The sequence below is a fragment of the Haemaphysalis longicornis genome, unplaced genomic scaffold (genome assembly GCF_048455015.1).
Source record: "Haemaphysalis longicornis isolate Haplotype H1 unplaced genomic scaffold, Haemaphysalis longicornis Haplotype H1 scaffold_4, whole genome shotgun sequence".
NCBI classification, from domain to species: Eukaryota; Metazoa; Arthropoda; class Arachnida; order Ixodida; family Ixodidae; genus Haemaphysalis; species Haemaphysalis longicornis.
Window position 1 is genome coordinate 185,974,744 of NW_027526361.1, and position 18,606 is coordinate 185,993,349.

An 18,606-nucleotide genomic window follows, 5' to 3' on the forward strand; every position below is an offset into this window, starting at 1 on the left:
CTGTAAAAGTCTCTTGTCTTCGAAGCACGAAGCGTTCTAGCTCGAGGCGTAAAGGAGAGTCTCTGTGTTTTTCTTTTTTTTACTATGCTTTTTTTTTCTTTATTGCATATAGAACAAACAGGCACGTGAATGACTACGACGCTGGTTTAAAACACATCAGTGTCGGTTTAAAACCCGCGCACCGAACTTTGGTGGTCAAAAACTATCATACACATCGAAAGAAGACAATTCTTCTAAAATTGGTAACCACGTAAGCTCCGGGCACTGCATATTAATTACGCGTTACGAAGCGCTCTAGCGCGAGGCGTAAACGAGTGTCCGGGTGTTGTAGCACCGTGACATGAGAGGACGATTACGACGACGGGAGATGCCAGCCCCAGCCCCTAAGCGGCTCGGCCCCTAAAAAGAAGTAGGTGCCGACAGAAGTAACTGGAGCATGGGAGCTGTGGCCGAACCGCATAGCACCGTGTAGTTGCACCGGCGGTAAACGAAAGGGGCAGAACACGCATGCGCGCCTGCCGACGGTGATAGCATTAAGAATTTTTCGGTTTTTCTTCATTAGGCTGCTTAGTTTTATTAAAAGCTTTTTAGCAAGATATTTCTTCCTCGTTCATTTTGTAAAAGACATAAGCATGTGCCCCATGCACAATGCATGTGCTCAGCCATCTCACAAGCGTCAGCTGCTTAAGTGGGCTGGGAAATTATACGTACTGTTCCTGTAAATAAAGATTCCTATTATTATTATCCGCTCGTACAGCCGGCTGTGAGGTAGGTCGGGGCGCCAAGACAGCACATGAAAGAAAACAGCGTGTTTACGGAGTCACGAAACGTTTTCGTCCGCGGTCGTACAACCGAATGCACTGAAGAGGCAAAGTTCTCGCACAAGCGAAAAACGCAAGCGAAAAGAAGAAACTTGTAGAGCAGACACGCAACTACACACCGCAACTTAGAGCTCAGCGGACCGGCGCACGCCGTCAACGCAGCCGCCTAAAGTCCCTCCAACTCGCGACCAGAGCGCCCACCCGGGAAGGCACAGTCACAGAACAGGGAGATAAGTATCTAAAAAAAAAAAAAAAAAAAAGTTGCACGACACGACCGCGCCGAACAGCACCGCCAAGCGCCGCCTCAAATGGTCCACAGGATGAAGCTGAACATTATTCTGTGGTCTGGTCCACAGAATAAAGCTGAACACTATCCTGTGGACTGGTCCACAGAATAAAGCTGAACACTATCCTGTGGACTGGTCCACAGAATAGGCACTGCGTTTATAGAACCAAGTTGCTCGTCTCCCACTCCGCGCGCGGGCGAGCTATGCGCGGCCTCTGCTCTTCTTTTCTTTATTTTTCACTACAATCACCGCTACTGGCGCACGCAGCAGGGGGGTTAAAGGGGGCCGGGTAGGAAGAACCAAACGAAGACTCCGTGCCCATCACCGAATATATAATGGTTTCTGATCTTCGGCTGATTATTTGTGTCGCACGCTACGCACCAGCCATACGCGACTTCGATGTATGTTCTCAAAGCGACGATGAGCCATTTTGCAATTTCTCTAAAGAAATTAATGAAATAATTACAAAATTCGACAGAACGTGGAATCGCCCTACATTTTTAGTGTATCGTGAATAAATTACAAGCTTTGGCTTTTTTCTGTTGTGTGGTTTAATTTTTGTGTACTTTTTTGGTCTTTCACGCTGTCCTCCCTGCACCCCCTCCCCCTTTTCTGAACTGAAATCCTAAGTACTCCGCTGTCGTGGGCGTCCGCCATCGGGTGCAACAAACAGAATTGCTGCAAAATTTTGCTCTCAGCGCAGCGTGATTGATTCGCCTTGGCTAGTTTCAATGTTTCGGTTTCATATGCAGGTTGAAGTACTAGCGGCGTACTCTAATTGTCATAGGTTACGACTTAAAACTTGCAGAGCGTTAGTTAAGAAATCTTTAAGAACGCATGCCGAAGAAAAAGCATCGGGGATATTCTGTGAACTGAAAGGCACCAGGCAAACTGGAAACGAGTTTATTTGGAGAGAAGCAATGAGACCTTACTGTATTATGCACAACAGCACAGGAGCTTGTCAGAAGCTAGCAAGTAAACATTCGGTAATTACCCCTAAAAAGTTTGCAATACATTGAAGTAAACAGTAAAAAGCACAATTGCACCATTTGAACACATAAATAGTGGCGTTCCCCAGTTCGAGCACCAGAAAAATCATCTTCGGCGTGACAAAACAGTCTTGCACAAAAGAAACGTTGTTTTGTCTTGCACAAAAGAAAAGACTTCTGACTTTGAGAACGGTGATAGGCGACTTGAGAACGCAGTCTTCCAACCATAGAAAGGTACCGACTTGCTCGCTGTGCATCATTGTTAGTGGTCTGGGTGGAAACATTTGCAGACGGCTTGTCGAAACTCTCCGGAGCATCCAAATCCGCAGGTAGTTCCTCTGGCTCTGCCTTCCGCTTAGTTGGTTTGCGAGGGGGCAAAGATTGTCTTACGACTGGTTCTTTCCGGGGCTTCTTCGCACTTGGCGCCAAGTATGCGGGATAATCTTCAAAGACAGTTGGCACGGCTCCGGGAACCAGCTTTCTTATCCTGCAGTCAGGAGCGTAATCGATCTGACGGAAGTGCCTGCTGCATACGATACGACAGTCGATGGCGACTTGTCGTTTATTGCGAGGTTCTGCCTTGAAATGTTCCGCTGCCATTTTGAGCACAGTTCTTGATCCACAGGGAACTGGTGGAACGAAACCCCCGGCGTTTTCCCGGCACGCGATTTGCAGTGCGGGACACAACAGTACACCATCACGGCACCGGTCGAAGCATATACACTGAATTCACTTTACTGAACAACATGCAGCGCACTGCGATGAATTTCTGAAAACTCACGCTTTCAGCCTCTCTCAGACCGAAGAAAAGTAAGACGATGTGATTGCTGTTAAATCACAGAAGCACAAACGCTGCGAAAACAGCCCGCACGCGCGTCGAAAGCAGCCTGCAAATGCAAGCGCGCAAGTGCCAGGCAAGGGTTGGCTCGCGTAGCCCCCGTGCGGAGAGCGGCGGAACTGTACGTCGAGACTCCTCCCCTTTGTTTTCGCCGCCGCTGCGGAGGCCGTATGAAAGCGCGCGCCGCTCGCTCTCTAGCCCGGCCGTGGCCCAACATGCGCCCGAGGGGAAAAAATGTAGCCGGGCGGCCCAGCCGAAAAAGTTCCCATTAAAAAGAGTGCTAGTTTGGCCTGTCGGTACGACATTGTAACAAAAGAATAGAGAGTTTTAGCAGTCCGTTCGTTACGTTCGTTACGTTGCTACCGGGTTTACCGGGACCCGACTGCGCATGCGCGCGTACGTACCGGGTTCTTTCCGTAGGGTGAGACGGAAAACGTGTTTTAGCACTCCGTAGCGTCGTACCGTTCGTTCCGTGTGACGGCTGATTAGCCGAGTAGTTGCAAAAATCCACACGCTAAAAATACGTAAATAAACAACGCAGTTTCCCCTAAAGCATTGCAAATCTAAAATAAATCGCGCTCGGCCGGACGCATTGTGAGGCAGGGGCTGCGGTGGCGGCGACGGCACCAGAGCGAGCGCAGGTGACGACATGATCGCGCGCCGTTCACGTGGAGGAATGGCCTTGGCCTTGCCCGATTGAAGCGCTAGACACATGTACGATTGGTACTCGCGATTCGTATGCGACTGATCGTTACGACTGTCACCACGACTAGTCGTACGCGTGAATTTGTGACACATGGCCCGATGCGGGTGTGCGATGCCTCGTCGGCGCCGCTCCGCCCACTGTTTTTGCTCCATGGTCAACTACGACGATCGCTGAGCTGAATTGGTAGATTCCGCGCGTTTGTACGCAAGAAATGGATAAAGCAGGCAATCGTGAAGCGTTTTCTGCATCGGAAACAGTCCGCGCACACGCCGGTCGCGCCTGCCAGCTCGGCACACTCAGCGGCTCGAACCGGCGCAGACCACGGTAGCAACCGCTTGTCGCTTCTCTTCCGAATCAATCTGATCACTAAAACGAAGTTCCACCTGCGAGAAAGTAGGTGTTAGTGTGGTGAAAAATTGTGCTAGGGATTGTTCTCAGGGCTTATTTTAAAAAGCCGCCCGCATCTTCCCACGGGGGGAACTCGAGTAAATGCGTCGCATCTACTCGAGTCAAGCAAAGCGTCACGTTAAGCGAAAGCCAAGCAAAGACGCCCTTGACTGAATTCCGAACGCGCGCTCCGCCGCTTATATACGTTGAGGGAACTGCGTAAGCCGGTCCCAGTCGACGACGTTGGCGTACTTGTAAAGCGGCGTGGACTCTATGTGTTTGAGCCAAGCGCGGATGTTGCTTCGCCGGAGAACGGCACACCGGTTATATGCGCAGCGCGCCCGAAGGAGAGGAAACCGCGGAAGAGAGTACTGCACATGCGCCGGCCCCAGCGCGTCTGCCGCGGCTATGACGCAACGTGCCGCGGCTATGACGCAACACAATCCAACACAATCCACTTTAATTCAATCCAATCCAAATCCAAGCCAATCCAATCCAATCGAATCCAATCCAATGCCCCTCGCGAGAGAGTATTCGAATCCAATCCAATGCCCCTCGCGAGAGAGTGTTCGCTATCGCCTCGACTCGACGCGCATGCGCAGTGAGCGTGCGGACTACGGACGTCAACGCGGGTGACATCGTGAGTTACTGAAATGCTCTGCATTTAAAAGCGGCGATCAGATATCTCTGCCGCGATGCAAGCCTATGCTGACCGGACGTGGATGCCGCTGCGCGCGGTGCGGCGCGCGGCCGAGAGATGGCGATACCTGCGTGGAAGCATCGAAACAGGCTACGCAGATGTCTCGGTCACCGATCGCTCACGGCAGTTGTAGCTCAAATAAAGTTTCACATGGGAGAAAGGGGATGATAGTGAGGTGAAACGTTGTGTTACGGAGTGTCATTCGCAGTTGCACAGATAGCGGCGATCAAATATTCGCCAGGACGTTAAGCCTAAAGTTTCCAACACCCGAGCAAGCCGGTTGCGGGCTCCGGATACGGTAACACGGAAGCAGAGCGCCGGGAGAGACGCCGGCCGCGTACGGAACAAATGGCGCATGCGCAGTCGGGTCCCGGTAATCCCGGTAGCAACGTAACGAACGGAACGGCCGGAGCATACGTACTGCTAAAACTCTAATAACGATGAAGTAGGATCGTACACGCCCCGTGTATGTCCCCTCTCTTCGTCCTTGTTTTCTTCAGCGCTATTTTTTGTTACAATTTCGCTGTTCAAGTAGTTAAACTGCTGTCCTTGTAGTGAAGCGCCTGTGAATACCTAGGTACGCCCGGATCAAGAAGTCCAGGAGGCGTATAAAGGAGGCGTTTAAAGGATCCATGAAGAGAAAATGCAAGTTGGTTTTATTCGAAAGATTTCGTGTTTTATAGTGCCCCCAGCGCTTGTCCGGATACAAACGGTGCTTTATTCACTGAGAAATTAAACAATTTAGGTTAAAATTTTGATTTTCCCGCTCAATCGTGCGTTTTCGTGGTCCCAAATGACATCACAGGAACCGGCCGCTCTGCCAGCTCTGCAGCCTAGAATACCTTCATTCACGCATCCGCCGTACAGGGCAGAGACACGTATTGACGGTGAGCGCGAACACAGGCGGCGCTGCGAAGCGCGCCTCCATGACGTCAGCTTAGGGATTCTCGCATTTGTCGTCTGCTTCACTCAGGATCGCTCTCCCTGCTGTTTCGTTGCGCTCGGTCAACGTCTGATGCTTGTCCGCACCAGAATTGGCGTGTGGGTAACTTTTTATCATAATAATAGACTTAAAATTGCATACACTAGCTCATGGTGTCAATTAAAGTATAGTTTTGGATACCGCTACGGGAGAAACATGGCCGGCGCCACCCCATTGCTTGCGAAGCCGGTCCTGTGCGGAGCGGGAAGAGTCGGAGCTTGGCGTCAGCTTCTCATGTAAGCATCCGAACAAAAGGAACAGTCAGCTGCTAATAACCGACAACAGCGAAAATGGAAGACCAAAACAAATTCTAGGCCTTCAGGGCTGTCGGCTTTGGCAGAAGGCATCACGATTCCCGGTAATAATATGTAAGGTAAAACAGTTTTGGCAACCTTGCCGAACGCTCCAACACGTTTTGTCACACCACTTTACGTTGTCAAGGCATAAAAGTTTGCCGAAATGCACTATAGACTGCAAAAACTGTAGGTTGAGTTCCAAATAACCCAGTGTGTATATACGCGCGTGCTGATTCTATATCAGGCATCTAACCAGTATGGAGGTTTATTGAGCAAAACGAGTCACGTCTTCGTTAAATTTATAGTAACACATACATGTTTGTTAAGACCTGGAGGGATATTTCGGAACATTTTGCAGAGCCATATCTTCCCGATATTCGGATATGCGTTATAGGAAAACTGCACTCAAGAGGAGGAGGAGGAGTAAGAGGAGGAGGGGAAAACTTTGTTTAACAATTAAATCGATCTGGTTAGTGGGCCGGGTCCTCAGTCCAGGACAAGAGAGTAAAAGTAATTTTCTTCAAATCATAGAACGCCATCCCGAGTAGAATAGGATTTGTTCTTCGCACCTGGAAGGGTTGAAAAGCAATAAAAAGGTACTTGGAATTCTTCTTTGGTTTCGAGTCTTGTAATATATGCAGGTATACTATTTATTACGTTAGTTAGCGAGTATATCATGCCTTCAACACCGTAATCATGTCATCATTGTTCGAGTTGAGAGTCAGTTCGTTATGATAACGATATAATTCCGATAGAAATTCGGAGCACAAAAGCCGCCTTCGAGTACTGTGGACCACATTGTTTAGGGCGCGATCGCGGTGGCGTAGCACAAACCTTCTCATTGTATTTGCATGTGAATAAACAAAGCACGCTGCGGATATGCACCTTCTTGCACGCAGCCGTAATGAAAGCCAATTTGTATGCCATACCAAATGAAGGAAATATCCACACGACCTTTGTGAGGCTCCCAAACATCCCGAAACCTCCTAATAAGAAGTTGGTGACGGCGCAGAAAAATTAATGCGTTGGGCAGAAAAAAAAAGCAAGAAACATTAATCCGATACAAGACAACAACGAAAGAAACAGAAGAAAGCCGCTTTATTTCCTGCTGTGCGATGAGCGTGTAGAGGCCGCTGCTTGGTACGTAGTATTAGACTGTTGAGTCTTCATAGGAGCATCTCAAAAATACTGCAGGGAAGCCTACGCATTTTGTATACTTATCGAGAAGCTCTGATCGCTGATCCTCGCGAATAAGCAAGAAAGGACGAGTTACACACGATCTTCTGACCGATACTCTGAAGAAAGTTGTTCTCTATCTCTTCGTGTGTTGCAAACTTGTGGGGGATACAGCTTCAAATTATTCAGATGCGTCAGAAGCTGGCAAAATAACTGAGTCGCTAGAAATACGCTTTCTAACGCACTACAGCAACGAAGCAGGCGATTTCTAGCCCAGGCACTGTTGCCCCTCACAAGCGGAGCGTAGCAGACGACAGCGGCGTGAATCCCTAAGCCGACGCCACCTTCGGTTGCTCGCTCGCCGCCGAAGCAGTCATTGTGTCAAAACCGCGCTGAAATTATCGCCGCAACGCGGTTTACTGAGAAGTTTGAATCATATTGTCTGTTTCGCGTTGCTAGGTCTCGTGGGAAACGAAAAGAATAACGCGTTGAGCCCGTTGGCCCAATTGCGGCGGTACGGGACCGTTCAAAGGTTGTCTCCACCCTGTACAGCGGTGTTGGTTTGTTCCCGCGTTTCTTTACGTTCCGTAACCTAGATGGCGCCACCATACCGTGGCAAGCGTTTGGTTTGTTTGGCCCGCATTTAACCCTGGCTTGTTTTTGTTCTGGGAGAAAATATTCGTTCCCTGAAACAGTGCTCGCTCGACAAATGGGGTCACGTAAGACACCGTTGCTTGCGTCAATCGGCCAGTGTCGTCTGAGACAACCCCAAGCCCCGTAGTGCTGTGCAGCTAAACCAAGCATGCTGTGCGCAGTACGAACATCAGAACGCATCAGTAATTCTATGTTTACATGTGCTTTCGTAACTTCCACTGTTTGTCCCATCATTCTTATTGCTTTGTAAAGAATGTGCCCTAAATTTAAGCGCAAATCGCTCGTTCGTCTAGTTTGTAAGCTCTACCTAATTTGCGTCTGCTTCTGCCAGCCTCTGCCAATCGCAGAGCTTAGCTCATGTGACATCATAGGTTCTGTTGCGGGAAATGAGCTGTGGGTCGCATGACCATTCCCGTTTTTCCTAATTATGTAGCTTATTTGAGCGAAGTTTACGTTAAAAGTGGTGTCAGTATGATTCTAACGAGACAATCTTTTGAATGAACCAAACTTGTGTTGTCTCTTCATGGCTCATTTAAGACTTTGCCCGGCTACTCCTGCAGTGTGCGTGCGTGCGTGCGTGCTTCATGCATATGTTTTCATCTGCTCTTGTATGTATTCCAGCAGCGGGTGGGGGGCGGGGAGTGCTTAAAATTTGCACCCATATCCAGGCCAGGTGAACTGCATGCAGTGCAGTGTATGGATCCTGATTTATTTACTCATGAAAGCTTTATGGTCACAATTCATCAAAACTACCAGCTGCGAATGCTCAGTGGAAAGCGCAGCCCAACTGAGCTCGCGGTTGAGTTCTGTTTTCAGCCGCAGTGGTTACTTTTCTGATGAAGATGAAACACTGAAACGCCCTACTGCATGGATTTTCGCAGCACGTTGAAGGGAACCAAAACTGTTTCTAAGATGACCCGGTCAGTAACCTATAATCACTGCTGACTGTCTGATCATTCAATCGCCCATATATGCCGCAACGGTGGCAATAACAATTGTTTTGCAATTGAAGGGTAACCGCTTATCCACGAAATAAATTTACGGGGGGTGCTTCGAACTTTTTTCAAGTATGAAGGCGAAAGGCTGTTGGAACTTCCGTTGACATGCTGTTGAATTTTCTGTCGAACTTTGCGGCCGCGTCTGTCACCACTTCACCAGCCCCGTGGACAGCACCCTCCGAGCTTCGTTGTCCACTTGGGAAAGACGACCTGCTCGCCATCCGCGGGGAGATCGTTTGATTTTAACCTCATAGAGCGCGGACACCGACATGGGTTGCGAATTAAATGTTTACTCTCTCTCTCTCTCTCGTTCCGCTCACTAGCCATTGCCGGGATCATCCTGCTCACATCCGTCGGTACCTTCACCTCTCATGGCGGCTCGTATTGCACTGCGGCAGCGGCCTGCGGCCCGCGCCGCGTCGCCCTTTCTCAGGGCCCTCCTCCTACCCTCCTCCCGCACTGCTGTTGCCCTTTCGTGGCGCGCGATCCCCGGCTCGCGCAACTGCAACTTTTTTTGGACCACCTATTTTCCGTACCTCACAACGCCCTTGCTCCAACATAGAGATCTAAGCCTTTCGTCTTAAAAAAAACATATTTTGCTCTAGACGTTGAAGCGCCAGCACATCAAGATTTCGAGGCGGTTTAAATATAATCCGTAGGCCTCTACTACGGCGCGCCTCATAGTCTAGATGTAGCTTCGGCGCATTAAACAGCCGAAATTTTCAACCCATAGAGATATTTCAACCTCAATGGGACATTGAACTTTTTCGAAAGCTTGGTCAACGCATACACTTTCATTTTTAGATGCGTTTGGTACTCTAAATTGACATAGCGATTGCTTATTGGACATTCAAGGTTGGCTTAGGGAAGAATCTGAAAGGCACTCGATGCGTTTCATCATCGAACAGATCTGGAAAAAAATTCTAGATGTTGTTGTGTTGACAGGGAAGCGCTCAAGCGGCGAAGGGGGGGGGGGATTAAGTTCGAGTATTTTTCCTGTCTAAATCAATCTAAATTTAGGTTGCCTTGCTATTATAACCTCTAAAACCGGTAGTTCGCTACTGAAGAATTTCGCTGTGACATATAGTAGCCATTTTCGGGTGATCGGGTTTTTCAGCCCTTCCCCACGAAAAATGTCAGGTTATTTGGAGGTGGTGCGAAACACTTTTGAGATGAGCCTCAACGACACAGCTAGCCGGCTTCAGAAGCCCACTGGGAACAAACTCGAGTCAGTCGGCTGTAGGTGCTTTGTTTCTAGATTTTTTTCTTGTTGTTAGTTGATGTTTTTTCTTTTGTTTTCGTATAAAATTGTTAGCGTTTTCTTTCCCCAATGAACTTTCACCCATCAGTTGTGCCGTCACTGGCACAGCGCCTCCACCCGTGTCAGATTTAACCGCGTACAGTAAACTCTCGCCTCTCTATAAATCCGATGGTTGCAGCTATTCTTCGGGTCATGAGGGAGCGACTTCAATGACGTCGGTGAATTTCAGATTTTCTTGGTGATCCTGCAGAACATCGCCCCTTTATTTCAAGACTAATATGCAGATTTGAAGCTTGCAATAAATAATTTTAAGGAATAGTTACAAGCACGGTCAATTTTTTTCTAACATTGTGGACTTCCTGTGTATAGTACGGTGCATGGACTGCAGTGAACACACTAAACTTAAAAAGGGTGTAGCATAAGTGGAAAAAGGGTGTTGGGAGCCCATTACACCATTTTTCTTGAGGAGGAGGAGGAGGAATAAACGTCCCTATAAAGCAGTTCGCCTTGGGGAAGAGTCCTTATTCCAGGACCCCTTGAGACCGTCCGGATTCTTGAGCCCTCTTCACCAGCCAAAGCTGGTCATCAGGGTCCGAGCTGGACAGTGCTCTCTCCCAGTGCTCAGGGGAGGGGAAGGGCAGGGGGGGAAGGTTCGGGTTCTTCTCGCAGCCCCACACAATGTGGTAAAGGGTACCCAGAGCCTCACAGAAGCGGCATTCCGAGGAGTAGAGGGTGGGGGCCAGAATGTGGGCTCTAGTTGGGTGGGGAAAGGTGTTGGCTGGGATGCATCGAAGGTGGTGTTCTTGCTCTTTTGTGAGGTTTTTGTGTGGAGGAGGGTACATTGTTCGCTGCAGGCGGTAGTGCTGCGTGATTTCTGTGAATGTAAAAAGGGGACAGACACGCCACTGCTCGCCGAACTCCTGACTAGCCCGGTGTGTCAAATCTCGGGCATGCTGGTGGGCAGCTTCGTTGCCGGGGACGTCGGCATGGGCGGGAGCTCAAATAATCCTTGCGCGGTGTTGTGGAGGATGCTGCTGTAGAATTTGTGTGGCGCAGGGTGAGAGGAAGCCGCTCGAGAATGTTCTGCATGCTTGTTGGCAGTCCGTAATGATGATCTCCGCAGGGGTTTGAGCAATTGCTAGGGCTATGGCCACTTGTTCTGCCTGTAGTGCATGGGTGGTAGGAATTGATGCACTTGTGAGGAGGGCTTGAGCTGTAGTCACAACAGCGGTCATAGCTCTTTTCCCGGGATAGGATGCTGCGTCCGTGTATACTGTGGTGGAGTTTTGGCCGTACCGTTTGAAGATTGCTTTCGCTCTGGCATCTCTGCGATCCTGGTGGTGTGTTGGATGCATGTTCCGGGGCAGTGGGGCCACATCAATAAATTGGCGAATCTCATGCGGAAGCTGAGTCGCATCGGCCTGTGGGTGTTGAATCGGTGAGCGCAGGCATAGCTGGTTCAGAATTGTTCTGCCGGTGGAGGTGGAATTGAGACGTAATAATTGGTTGATGTGATGAACTTCGAGGAGTTCATCCAGGGTATTACAAACTCCCAAGTGTAGTAGTTTCTGTGTAGAGGTGCTGACAGGTAGTCCCAACGCCAGCTTGTATGCCTTGCGTATGATAATCTCTACCTTGTTCTTTTCAGCCTTCGTAAGCACAGCGTAGGGGATGGCGTAAGTAATCCTAGAGATGACAAAGGCTTCGACTAGCCTTAGCACATCCGCCTCTCGCATACCTCTTGTTTTTGTGCTGACCCTGCGGATCACGTGGGAGACTTGCTCCGTGGTGTGCTTAAGTCGGTCCAGCAGTTTGGTATTGGAGCGATCCGCATGCCTAAGATTCTCACCCGCTGAGTTGGAACAATAGGGTGGCCATACACTTCTACGGAGATGGTTGGCGACCCGGGAGGCAGTTTTTTACGTGGTGACACGACAAGCAGCTCAGATTTTTGCGGTGCACACGCTAGGCCACATTGTCGTGCGTATTCACAGGCAGGGGTGTGCCCTTGTTGCGGAGAGAAATAGTATTTGACTTTAAACCTCCCACCTTCAGAATGGCTTTTCGGCCGTCGAGGAAGTCTCGAATGTATTTGTACGCACGTTCCCCGCAGTTAAGGCCATTCAGTTGTTTAAAGGGGTCCTGAAATGCCTTCCGCCGATGCATGGATGTACATGTAACCAAATAAAGCAATGTATTAGCAATCTCATCCTGCAAGAATTTTGTTAAAGCGATGAGTATTAGCTGAGAAATCGTAAATCAAAAACCGCGAATTATCGTCGCGCCGTATTTCCTCCTCCTTTCAACTGTTTCTTCGCTGTTGGCCTCCCCTCCCATGATGCTCCGCTCCTCAGCGGTGACGTACTTCCGCTATTGCGCTCCCACAGACTGCCGTCTGCTACGGGCCAGCTCTTTCGGCTTTTTCATCTCTGTAGACACCATGGACACAGGCTGGAAAAGCGAACGAATGACCTGGCCGCATGTGTGCGGCCTGGCCTTGCCCTTTCGCGGTGTACGTAGGTGCAGTTGGTATCGGCGGCGAACTCGCAGCCGCGTGGGGAGAATTGTGCGCTCGTTCCCTTTGGTGCACCGCGCACTGTTTATCCAAAAAGCGCGGTCTCAGATGTGGCCCCGCTGGTGCCGGGTGTTATTTTGCGGTGGTTGTAATTCCTACTACCGGCGGCATGTGAAAAAAGACATTTTCAACCGACACAGAACCCGTGCACAAAACGCGCCGGATCGGATCGCTTTATCAGCGGCGATGAACGTGAAGGCGAAGAGCAAACCAACGCTGCACTCGATCAGCGAGAACCCGTGTTCTGACAAGCTGCACCCGTGTGTTGCATTCAACACTCACGGGAAAGCGTTTGTTTGCACTTGTTTGGATAGTCGTAAAATGTCCAAACACTCCGGCACTCCGCTAGGAGATCAGCCGGTGAGACATTTCGGAAAACATTTGACAGATGGCGCCGTATGCATTAGTGTGTCGCTATGCAAAACTGATGAGACGCTCTACTAAAACTCCCATCGCGGTGTCACGTAGCGGGACGCAAAAATTTAGCGTTTAGCGTATGCAAAGGCCACAAACGCTGTACTAAAACTCTATTAGCAGCAAAATAGCGTGCGTATGTGAAACCGCTTGCGTTTACAAAGCTGCACGCCGAGCGCGTACGTTTCAAACCTAGTGACATCGTTTAAATACACTGTAAAGCACAGTGTAACGTAGTTAGATATCAACCGTATGCTCAGGCGACAAGCAAGAGCTTGTTTTATGTGGGGCGGAGATTGCGCATAAAAGCCCCTTCGCACTTGCGACGAAAGCGAGTGAGAGCGGCAGGAATTCCGTCGCTTTGTCGCGCGACGATCGTTTTTGTCGAATGGTCGGGACAAATTTTGGTTGCGCGACAGAATTCCCGTCGCTTTCGCTCGCTTTCGTCGCAAGCGGGAATAAACAGTTCTGCCGCTGCCGTCTGCTACGCAGCTCGGAGGTAACCGCGCGATCTGCTCGGGCCGGATGAACGCGCACACTCCCGCACGGCAGCGCCCCAAGCGGCAGACAGCCGCGTACATCGCTCCCGGCGCCCGCCTGGAGCCCGCCCTCGGCACACTAGCCAGTATATTTCAGGCACTATAATGGAGGAAAGATTTTTTGCTTCCGATGAACCTAGTTCTTTGCCCCTGTGTTTTTAAATACGTGAAGTGGTTAGCACGTCGTCCTCACGCAGCTCTGTATCGTCGTAGCATCGCTGATTGTCCGAACGAAGCTTGCAGCTAAGCCAATGCAGCGACCGAAGCTGTGTGTGTGTGTGTGTGCATCGCCTCCTGTGTGTTGTGGACGCGTTCGTTTCGCGATGACATGCGACATTGTACTTCTGCGGGTGGATAATGCTTCCCATGGTCTGGATTATCTTTCTCGAACGACGTACCACTCAACCTCGCATGGGGTATGTGCAGTGTGCCTGGCTAAAAGCCTTCTCGCTTGCGCGCCAGAGTTGTGACTTGCTGCTCGTCCCCGCAAACCGGGTGTGAGGTGAGTGCCGAATTTACGACGGGCAGGAGGAGGCAACTCATCGTCTGTCAATCGCGGTTCAGACTTGCAACGCATGTTGTGACGTTGTGTTCGTTCGAAACGCATCTCTGGATTGTTTTGAAGTTGAATAAAATGTACGCGTCAAACCCGGGCATTCGGCTCAGGGCGTTCTCTGCGATTGCAAGAAGTGCCACGGGACTTTCTTTATGGTACGTACTCACGTAAGATAAAATCCACGTCGTGTTATGGCCGTGTTGCATTCAATACAAACGGTTAAGCGTTTGTTTACACTTGTTTCGTTTGTCGTAAAATGTCAAAGCACTCCGGCACTCCGCTGGCAGATCAGCCGGCGAGCCGACGCTGAGCAGACGACTCATCTCTTTGCCGGAAGTGCGTGAAAAAGCCGCCCAATAGCAGGATGTCTAGCTCATGACGAACATCTGGGAATCGATGATGTAGACATGTGAAGATGGCGGCGTCCAAAAACACGAAGGAAAGGGTGAGAAAAAAGCGACAAACTTTGCAACAAAAGTGTGAGCTTTCCGCTGCGCGTAAAAGAGTAATACTTGGCACAGGTGACGTTGGCGACCCAATCTAGCGATTGCGCTAGTTCATTTAGTGTGCTCAAAATGCCTTTCAGGGCCCCTTTAAGTATGGCCGTATGACTGACATTGTCAAACGCACCTTTTAAATCCAAGGCTAAGATGCCTTTCGGGCTATCCCTCGAGCATTTCAGTATAACCTCTTCCTTCAGTTGAAGAAGCATTTCCTGCGTGGAGAGGTGATTGCGAAATTCACACATGGTATGTGGGAACATGTTATTTTGTTCGAGGTACTGCTGTAGCCTGAATGTCAACACCCTTTTCCTAGCTTTACACCCTTTTTGTGTGAAAAAAGGGTGTCGATCAATTTCAACACCTTTGGTTTTTCTTCGGGTGTTGAAAGAGTGTGGAAAAGGTGTTCACCTGTTCATTGAATAAGGCCATGCATACATGTATAATTGCACTGTAAAGAACAAGGCAACCCCTCATACCCTCCTCTACTCGTACGAAATATTCCAAAGCAAAAAAAAAAAAGACTGTTCGTCTGCAATGATCGCCCGTTTCCATATACGGTGTGTCCCATGTCCCAAGTTCAACTCTGGCACGTGAAATATCAATTTGAACATTTAAAATAAAAAAACCTATAAATGTGTGGCAAAAAGGGTGTTGAACGACGGCAACACGCTTGGCCTTCTGTAGAGTGTTGAAAAAAAAAATGTTCAGTTGCAAAAAAGAACAGCGCAGCTGCGGGTCCACCTAGTTTCTTCCGGTGTCGCCAAGTCTGCCCGGTGTGGCAACTTTGGGGGCCCGTAAAACAAACAGGAAAATTTTCTGAATTTTCATATTCCCCACACCAAATACTTGCACACGTTTCTGTTCAATTCAGTATATTTGACTTCTTCGTAATTATATTTCTTAGAAAATATTTCACAAAGGTTGTCGGAAAAGCAATCTCATTCAAAAATTGCACTTAAAAAACGTGTTTTACACATGGGCTGAAAATCTAAGCTCTCAATTTTTTGCCTAGTTTACCAAGAGCAGGTGAAGATTTTGTATCCTTCTCATTTCCGCACGAAACAATCTTTTCAAAATGCTATGTCAAGTAACGCAGGAAAATGAAAATCTCCGAAAAAGAGCCAACTTTCGACGTCATTTAAAAAAATCATGCCTCTCAATTTCTTGATATTTTCACAAATTGTGCCACAATGAATTAATATTCTGAAGTAGTAAAGATGTATTGCGTTATTCTTGTTTGAATGTAGAGAAATGAAGTCATGCTTAGTCCTATAATCTGAAAGTGAGCCTTTGCCGCTTTCTGTGTGGCAGCGAAGGAAAAAAAAATGTATCATACTGAATCGAGACGTCTTCACAGGAGTATGATCGGGGCTTCAATTCTAACCTGTAGATATTATTAACACGAAAGTGTTTTTTCCCGGATACACGAAGATTTTGGTGACGTCATATTCGTCACGGAAGTGACGCCAGTACAACGAAGCAAGCAGCCAGTGAAGGGTACACCCCTGCACACATGGTCTTTTTGAGGGGAATCAACTTTTAGTACCAAAGAGTACGTTATATTTGGGTTGTTCGCTTTCAGGTTTTATATTTTAACACGAAACTGTTTTATTCCGGTATACCCCAAGATATCACTGACGTCATATCCATCACGGAAATGACGCCAGTACACCTTTGCTTAAGCGACCCACCAGCAGGACGTCGCTCGTCAAGCACACCCACAAGACAGCCGCCGACCCGGAAATCATGCTCAGCTGCAGATTTCGCTGCACATTTAACTTTCGTGTTTGACTGACTCCTATAAAAGAGGAATCAACAACAGTTTTCCAAAATATTTTCGACTTTTTGCGTTGGTTTATTTTGTACGTTTCTGAAGCGCACTTCCATACTTTTGCAACTTGAAGGAAGCGTACACCTCCTATTCCTGCTCACAATTTAATAGTACCCAATGTGATGGATCGTTTCTAGAAAACTACTGAAAATCAGTAGCGGTCCCAGAGATTGGTTTTTGGGGGGGCGAATATTTCTTTTTTTTTTTTTTTTGAGGGGGGGACGATTTTTTTTTTTTGTGGGGCAAATAAGAACCGCTCCTCTCCTTGCGCCAGTTCTGCGGAGGAGGTGATAACCATGCCGGCGTGTGCGTGTATGTTGTGTAACCCGCTTGCGCACAAATAATAGTGGTTTTTGACTCCCCGTAGGCGGTGGTACGGCTGACTCGAGCCCGCATTTCTGACTGTTGCAACACGTTTGCGACCTCACACAAGTGGGATTTAACCTCGCGCAAGTGGAATGCTTCGAAAAAAACCAAAAATAAGAAGCTGAGGACCTTTTTGGGGGGGCGATCGGCCCCTTCGCCCCCCCCTCGGGACCGCCACTGCTGAAAATGGTACGAGGATGAAGTTTTACAGCAAAGAGAACTGCTAACGGCGGCAGTCCTGTGGGAGGCAACTACAACTTGATACCCAGCGTTGTTATTCTTGGCTGTGTGGGTTTCTATTCTTGCACCAAACTATAAACCGTTGCGAATCGCCAAACTAGGTCTTCACACTGTTAAAAATTGGAGGTGCGTAAGCATCAATTCCGTGATTATTGTTTACAATGATTGTCTTGTGGTCCGTCAACTGCTCAACTCATAAAGGTTTGTTCCTTACACCCAAGCGAGACACAACATGTTGTTTTTCAGCAGCTTAAGGATGGAACGGCTTCACAAAAATTCTAATGATACCGTGCGAAAGCACGTACAATCAAGAACTTATAAGGCCAGAAAAATGCTTCGACTAATATGGGGCCGTCACTCGCGCGCTTGGTAAAACGTCACAATTACCAAGCTCAGAGCTTTGTCATCTGTGGATCTCTGGTGCCCATCTGATGACGGTTTTATCGCAATCCACGAGCTTCGAGTCATTTCTGCCTGATCATCGTCGTCCTGTGACCCTATCAGCTCCGCGGCTACTGCTTGCAGTCGTCTGGATCACCTAGAGTTCCTCTATATAGCGGGAGCTATATAGAGGAACTCTAGGATCACCAGATGGCCAAGCAACCTTCTAGGGGAATCTGATATTTTTGAGCAGTGGACGGCATCTACGGAAGCACTAGAGTTTCGCTGCCTTTGCCCGTCGTCTCTCTGTGTGTTCCCGTTTCGTTCTTACTGAACCAGACTAGGCCACCCCTGAACAAGTAGCATTAATTACCTCCTGATGAACATGGTGCCTTTTCCTAGGCATAATTTTTGTGCTGACTACTCAAAAAGGCACAAACGCAGGATTCAAGTTCAAGGGAGTTTTTGTTGTGTGAGAGAAATTGGTATCGCCACCGCAAAGAAACTGCTACCCCCGGACACTGCCGCTATGGTGCATGAAGAATACATGCTTTGTCAGAACTGTTTCCACCGTCAGAACTGTTTTGTCAGAACTGTTTCCGCCGAGATTATCCGAAGCATGCCAGAGGAATTTCACCTCCAATCGGCAACTTTCAGCCTGGAGAAGTTTTGTAGCAAACGTAAATGACTTTGTCGGCAGGTTCTTGGCGGTCTCGCCACTACAGGGCTTCTTACGTGAAGAGGAAGGAGCAGGAAATTCATTATGCCATGGTGACTGAAATCAACACGAACATTCGGACGGCGTACAATGTACCAGGCACACCTACAGGGAAGCTGCAATGACGGTGACAGCTGGAAAGGCAACGTACGCCAGCATCAAATGCATCAACTTTCAGGAGCGGTGCCGCTTGCTGACTTTGCTGCCATCCGCCATGACCGCAAAGGAAGTGCAAAGGGTAATCCTAGAGGCGACTAGGAGCATCATCAAGAAAACAAAAAACCCGCAGACTCTAAAGGCGTGTGGTCTACCGTGGAGGCCTATAGTAGACACATTGAGTGAAGAAGACATCCGTACCGGGCACTCTTACTACACCACTGATGAGCTG